Source organism: Salmo salar, chromosome 01 (assembly GCF_965601325.2).
Source record: "Salmo salar chromosome 01, fSalSal1, whole genome shotgun sequence".
Lineage (NCBI taxonomy): Eukaryota > Metazoa > Chordata > Actinopteri > Salmoniformes > Salmonidae > Salmo > Salmo salar.
In genome coordinates this window covers 174,216,898-174,224,155 of record NC_138291.1, presented here as the reverse complement: position 1 = coordinate 174,224,155, position 7,258 = coordinate 174,216,898, and positions in this window count along the sequence as shown.

Here is a 7,258-nt window from a genome sequence, read left to right as displayed (position 1 = left end):
ACACAGTCAATAATACAATAGAAAAAGTCTATATACAGTGTGTGCAAATGAGGTAGGATAAGGGAGGTAAGGCAATAAATAGGCCATAGTGGCGAAATAATTACAATATAGCAATTAAACACTGGAGTGATAGATGTGCTGAAGATGAGTGTGCAAGTAGAGATACTGGGATGCAATGGAGCAAAATAAATAACAATATGGGGATGAGGTAGTTGGATGGGCTATTTACAGATGGGCTATGTACAGGGGCAGTGATCTGTGAGCTGCTCTGACAGCTGGTGCTTAAAGCTAGTGAGGGAGATATGAGTCTCCAGCTTCAGTGATTTTTACAGTTCGTTCCAGTCAATGGCAGCAGAGAACTGGAAGGAAAGGCAGCCGAAGGAGGAATTGGCTTTGGGGGTGACCAGTGAAATATACCTGCTGGAGCGCTTACTACGGGTGGGTGCTGCTATGGTGACCAGTGAGCTGAGATAAGGCAGGGCTTTACCTAGCAAAGACTTATAGATGACCTGGAGCCAGTGGGTTTGGCAACGAATATGAAGTGAGGGCCAGCCAACGAGAGCATACAGGTCACAGTAGTGGGTAGTGTATGGGGCTTTGGTGACAAAACGGATGGCACTGTGATAGACTGCATCCAATTTGCTGAGTAGAGTGTTGGAGGCAATTTTTTAAATAACATAGCCGAAGTCAAGGATCGGTAGGATAGTCAGTTTTACGAGGGTATGTTTGGCAGCATGAGTGAAGGAGGCTTTGTTACGAAATAGGAAGCCGTTTCTAGATTTAATTTTGGATTGGAGATGCTTAATATGAGTCTAGAAGGAGAGTTTACAGTCTATCCAGACACCTAGGTATTTGTTGTTGTCCACATATTCTAAGTCAGAACCGTCCAGAGTAGTGATGCTGGACAGGTGGGCAGGTGTGGACAGAAGTATACAGAATGCTGTCGTCTGCGTAGAGGTGGAACAGAGAATCACCAGCAGCAAGAGCAACATCATTGATGTATACAGAGAAAAGAGTCGGCCCAAGAATTGAACCCTGTGGCACCCCCATATAGACTACCAACAGGCCCTCCGATTGGACACACTGAACTCTATCAGAGAAGTAGTTGGTGAACCAGGCGAGGCAGCCATTTGAGAAACCAAGGCCGTTGAGTCTGCTGATAAGAATGTGGTGATTGACAGAGTTGAAAGCCTTGGCCAGGTCGATGAATACAGCTGCACAGTATTGTCTCTTACCGATAGCGGTTGTGATGTCGTTTAGGACCTTGAGCGTGGCTGAGGTGCACCCATGACCAGCTCGGCAATCAGATTGCATAGTGGAGAAGGCACAGTGGGATTCGAAATGGTCAGTGATCTGTTTGTGAACTTGGCTTTCGAAGACCTTAAAAAGGCAGGGTAGGATAGATATAGGTCTGTAGCAGTTTGGGTCTAGAGTGTCTCCCCCTTTGAAGAGGGGGATGACCGCAGCAGCTTTCCAATCTTTGGGGATCTCAGACGATACGAAAGAGAGGTTGAACAGGCTAGTAACAGGGGTTGCAACAATTTCGGCAGATAATTTTAGAAAGAGATTGTCTAGCCGCGCTGATTTGTAGGGGTCCAGATTTTGCAGCTCTTTCAGAACATCAGCTATCTGGATTTGGGTGAAGGATACACGGGGAGGCTTGGGCAAGTTGCTGTGGGGGGTGCAGGGCTGTTGACCGGGGTAGGGGTATTGAAATTCTCAATTATCGTGGATTTATCGGTGGTGACGGTGTTTCCTAGCCTCAGTGCAGTGGGCAGCTGGGATGAGGTGCTCTTATTCTCCATGGACTTTACAGTGTCCCAGAACTTTTTGGAGTTTGCGCTACAGGATGCAAATTTCTGTTTGAAAAAGCTAGCCTTTGCTTTCCTAACTACCTGTGTATACTGGTTCCTAACTTCCCTGAAAAGTTGCATATTGCGGGGGCTATTCGATGCTAACGCAGTACGCCACAGGATATTTTTGTTTTTGTGCTGGTCAAGGGCAGTCAGGTCTGGAGTGAAGCAAGGGCTATATCTGTTCCTGGTTTTTTTTTAAATGAATGTGGCATGCTTATTTAAGATGGTGAGGAAAGCACTTTTAAAGAATCCTCTACTGGCATCCTCTACTGACGGAATGAGGTCAATATCCTTCCAGGATACCCTGGCCAGGTTGATTAGAAAGGCCTGCTCGCTGAAGTGTTGTAGGGAGCGTTTGACAGTGAAAGCCCTCAGTGCTGAACTTCTAAATGTCAGTAAATGGCTATATGACTGTCACTTTGCCTTGGAAAGCTGTCACTTTGCCTTGGAAAAACAGAGTGCATCTTGTTCGGGTCTAAAGTGAAACGAATGAAATCCCCTGATTTTAAGGTGGTAGTAGCTGACCTAGTAGTCACAGCAAGACTGTTAATTATCTTGTATGAGTGCTAGATACCCATCTGACAAGGAAGAGCATGGCACATAAAGTTTTCTCCAAAGTGAACCATAAAATTAGGATATGAGCAAGGGCTCTTGTTCAGTGCCACTTTGACTATGCGTGCTCTTCCTGGTACAATAGATAATAAAAAATTAATTGCAGACATCTCAGAACAAATTACTCAGGGTTATTGTTCAGCTTCTTAAACTTCCAGCACTTCCGCATCTTGACCATTCCCACTTTGGAAGCCTTAGATGCCTCAAAGTGGAGGAGAGTCTCTCAGATTAAATTGTATCCTGTACATAAGATTGTTAAGAGTATTTTTTCCTTTATTTTACTAGGCAAGTCAGTTAAGAACAAACTCATATTTTCAATGACGGCCTAGTAACAGTTGGTTAACTGCCTTGTTCAAGGGCAAAACAACAGATTTTCACCTTGTCAGCTCTGGGATTCGATCTTGCAACCTTTCAGTTATTAGTCCAATGCTCTAACCACTAGGCTACCTGCTGCCCCATGGGCCCCAGGTACCTATGTAACTACTTTAACTTGGTCTGTATTAACCAAAACTATTCCACTAGAAGGAGTGAAACTGACGCTGTTTGTTTTAGATTTAAAAGTGGTATGGGGAAATAAACTTGTTATACTCAGCTGCCATTCTTTGGAATAGTCTTCCGAAGAATTTGAAACGTATAACCTCCAAATAGTAGTATGTCTCAAAAGTTAGTCGTAAGACTGTAGGATGTGGCTGAGAAGGAAATGCCTGGGATAGGATATGGTCTGCCTTTTGGTGCCTGTTGTTTATCATATTGTGATTGTCTTGTATATATTAGGGATTGATTGTTCTATATATTAAGGGTATATGTTTTTTTAGGAAATGGAATTGTACTAATTATCTCATGTTATGATTCAAACAACAATCTTGTCTGTCGTTGTCTGTTGCCACTAACCTTGCAGCACCCCCCCCCCCTTCCCTCTTCAAAAAGACCACAATGGAAATAAGCTTTTAAGCTTTACTATGTTATCCTTGATGATTTTCTTAAATTGTATGTGGAGGCGTCACCGGTTGGAGCGCCCTTATGTATGGATTTAAAAAATGTATAATAAATTCAATCAATCAATCTATCAAACATCATGATTAGGCTATTTTGCTCATTGATCACTGTCAATTGCTCACTGCCAGCCCATGTTTTACTCTATTGAGTTCCCATAGAAAAATAAGTTGGCTGCAAATTGTGCCTGTGCAGGCTTGTTACACTACTCATTATAAATCCTCAGGTGACCACACAAGTCTGTGTGCGACTGGACATATATAGTTCTTAAGTCTTGGGGTGGTGCTCTCCACCAGTGATAGTTCTTAAGTCTTGGAGTGGTGCTCTCCACCAGTGATAGATAGTTTTTAAGTTTTGGAGTGGTGCTCTCCACCAGTGATAGTTCTTAAGTCTTGGGGTGGTGCTCTCCACCAGTGATAGTTCTTAAGTCTTGGAGTGGTGCTCTCCACCAGTGATAGTTCTTAAGTCTTGGAGTGGTGCTCTCCACCAGTGATAGTTCTTAAGTCTTGGAGTGGTGCTCTCCACCAGTGATAGTTCTTAAGTCGTGCAGCGCTTTCCTTGAGTTGCGACAGCTCTCCAAGGTTCTGAAATCTGATCTTCGCGCCATTTGATAGGCACATGAGAGAAGGTTATATATATTGAGTCTCCATTTTACCTGGGCCTTTCCCAGTTAGCCTACTCCATATAGGTTATCGACTCTACTTATTACTGTCGGGATATCTTGCATTGCTCTGCAAATGTATCTAGCGTTAGTCTACAAATGCGCAGGTGTATGATTGAGTATAAAGGTGAAAAATTATGAGCTGCGAGGAGTGTTGTCCGGTACTTCCTGATGTTGCGGTGCACGTTCAACCAGGGGTAAACAACGGACAAATGCGCAGTGCAACATCAGAAAACTGTGGTGGAAAATTGTGTTTTATAAGACAGTAAGCATTTTCTCGCCGTCTTTTTCCACTGACAAACCATTATATTGAGTTAAGGAAGAAACTGATGCCTTTGCAGCCTGAATGGAGGATGTTTTATGTACGAGCCAGTCAATGGGGGACACAAGTGTATTGCCGGCTGAATACATTCAAGTCGGACATAAGATGACAACCGACATAAAAGGAAAAGTAGCACCATATTGCGGCCGGTTTGGCTACCAAACGGTCTGATCACATGCCCTGTGTGGCATGGTCACATACCATGCCCTGGATACGCCAGCCGGAGGCCAGTGGGGGGCCATCCGGGGTGTAGAGAGGGCCCTGTTTTAGGTCAGTTAGGATCACCAATTTATTTTATTTTATTTTAAGAATGTGAAATGTCAGAATAATAGTAGAGAGAATGATTTATTTCAGCTTTTATTTCTTTCATCACATGCCCAGTGGGTCAGAAGTTTACATACACTCAATTAGTATTTGGTAGCATTGCCTTTAAATTGTTTATCTTGGGTCAAATGTTTCAGGTAGTCTTCCACAAGCTTCCCACAATAAGTTGGGTGAATTTTGGCCCATTCCTCCTGACAGAGCTGGTGTAACTGAGTCAGGTTTGTAGGCCTCCATGCTCGCACACGCTTTTTCAGTTCTGCTCACAAATTTTCTATAGGATTGAGGTCAGGGCTTTGTGATGGCCACTCCAATACCTTGACTTTGTTGTCCTTAAGCCATTTTGCCACAACTTTGGAAGTATGCTTGGGGTCATTGTCCATTTGGAAGACCCATTTGCGACCAAGCTTTAACTTCCTGACTGATGTCTTGAGATGTTGCTTCAATATATCCACATAATTTTCCTGCCTCATGATGCCATCTATTTTGTGAAGTGCACCAGTCCCTCCTGCAGCAAAGCACCGCCACAACATGATGCTGTCACCCCCGTGCTTCACAAGTACAATCTTTGTCCCCATGTGCAGTTGCAAACTGTAGTCTGGCTTTTTTATGGCGGTTTTGAAGCAGTGGCTTCTTCCTTGCTGAGCGGCCTTTCAGGTTATGTCGATATAGGACTCGTTTTACTGTGGATATAGATACTTTTGGACCTGTTTCCTCCAGCATCTTCACAAGGTCCTTTGCTGTTGTTCTGGGATTGATTTGCACTTTTTGCACCAAAGTACGTTAATCTCTAGGAGACAGAACGTGTCTCCTTCCTGAGCGGTATGACGGCTGCGTGGTCCCATGGTGTTTATACTTGCGTACTATTGTTTGTACAGATGAACGTGGTACCTTCAGAAGTTTGGAAATTACTCCCAAGGATGAACCAGACTTGTGGAGGTCTACAATTTTCTTTCTGAGGTCTTGGCTGATTTCTTTTGATTCTCCCATGATGTCAAGCAAAGAGGCACTGAGTTTGAAGGTAGGCCTTGAAATACATCCACAGTACACCTCCAATTGACTCAAATTATGTCAATTCGCCTGTCGGATGCTTCTAAAGCCATGACATCCATTTTCTGGAATTTTCCAAGCTGTTTAAAGGCACAGTCAACTTAGTGTATGTAAACTTCTGACCCACTGGAATTGTGATACAGTGAATTATAAGTGAAATAATCTGTCTGTAAACAATTGTTGGAAAGATGACTTGTGTCATGCACAAAGTAGATGTCCTAACCGACTTGCCAAAACTATAGTTTGTTAGCAAGAAATGTGTGGAGTGGTTGAAAAACGAGTTTTAAGGACTCCAACCTAAGTGTATGTAAACTTTCGACTTCAACTGTATCTCTGAACACCATCCAGTTTTGATTTCTATTTGCCATATATTTTTCAACTGTGCTGTGATGTTTCACAAAAGTTCTGAACCTTTCTATTCTCATAGCTTCTACAGATTGTAAATTTAAGATACATTTTTTTGCTAACAATATTATTATATAATTGATTGACTATGACTTTTTAAATCAGCCAGCAGTGCTTTTTGCAGAGTTAGCTCTAGTTAAATGTTGCAATTCTTCAGCCATTCCTGAACCTGTGACCAAAAACAAGCTACATATGGACAGTACCAAAATAAATGATCTAATGATTCTGTCTCTTTGCAGAAAAATCTGTAGAGCTGGGAAGGTTGTATCCCCCATGCATATAACATTCTATTGGTTGCAAGAATGTCACGTTCGTCGTAAGGAGTGGACCAAAATGCAGCGGGTAAAGTGCTCATCTTCTTATTTATTAAAGGAAAAAACACTTAAACAAAACAAACGACGAAAACAGTCCAATAAGGTGCACAGACTATACCGGAAACAACCACCCACAAAACACAAGTGAAAAACGAACACACTTAAATATGGCCTCCAATTAGAGACAACGACAACCAGCTGCCTCTAATTGGAGGTCATTGAAAAACACAACATAGAAATAGAGAACTAGAATCAACATAGAAAATATAGAACATAAATTTAAAAAAAACGAAACACACAAAACAAACACCCCCTGCCACGCCCTGACCAAACTACAATAACAAATAACCCCTTTTACTGGTCAGGACGTGACAAATAATTGTACATAATAATTTCAATATAAACACTTTTGTATCAGTTCATAAACCATGTGCCATGGAATCGGTACATCAAAAATCTCTTCCCAACTATTTTGCAATCTATATAGCACAGCTGCCAATTTTTTTGTCCTTAAATGAAACTTTTTTATTTATCACAATTTTCTTTAACCAATTTTGGGCTTTAATCCAGGGTCGACAGACAAGTTCCTTACTTTCTCCCCCTTCCACTTGCCTCTTCCATTTTTGCGGTAATGTTGGTTGTAGTTTTGAGTAGAGCAGACGATTCCTTACATTTTTGTTAGCTGCATGTGTGACATAACTCCACCAGTCCTATTTATGATATA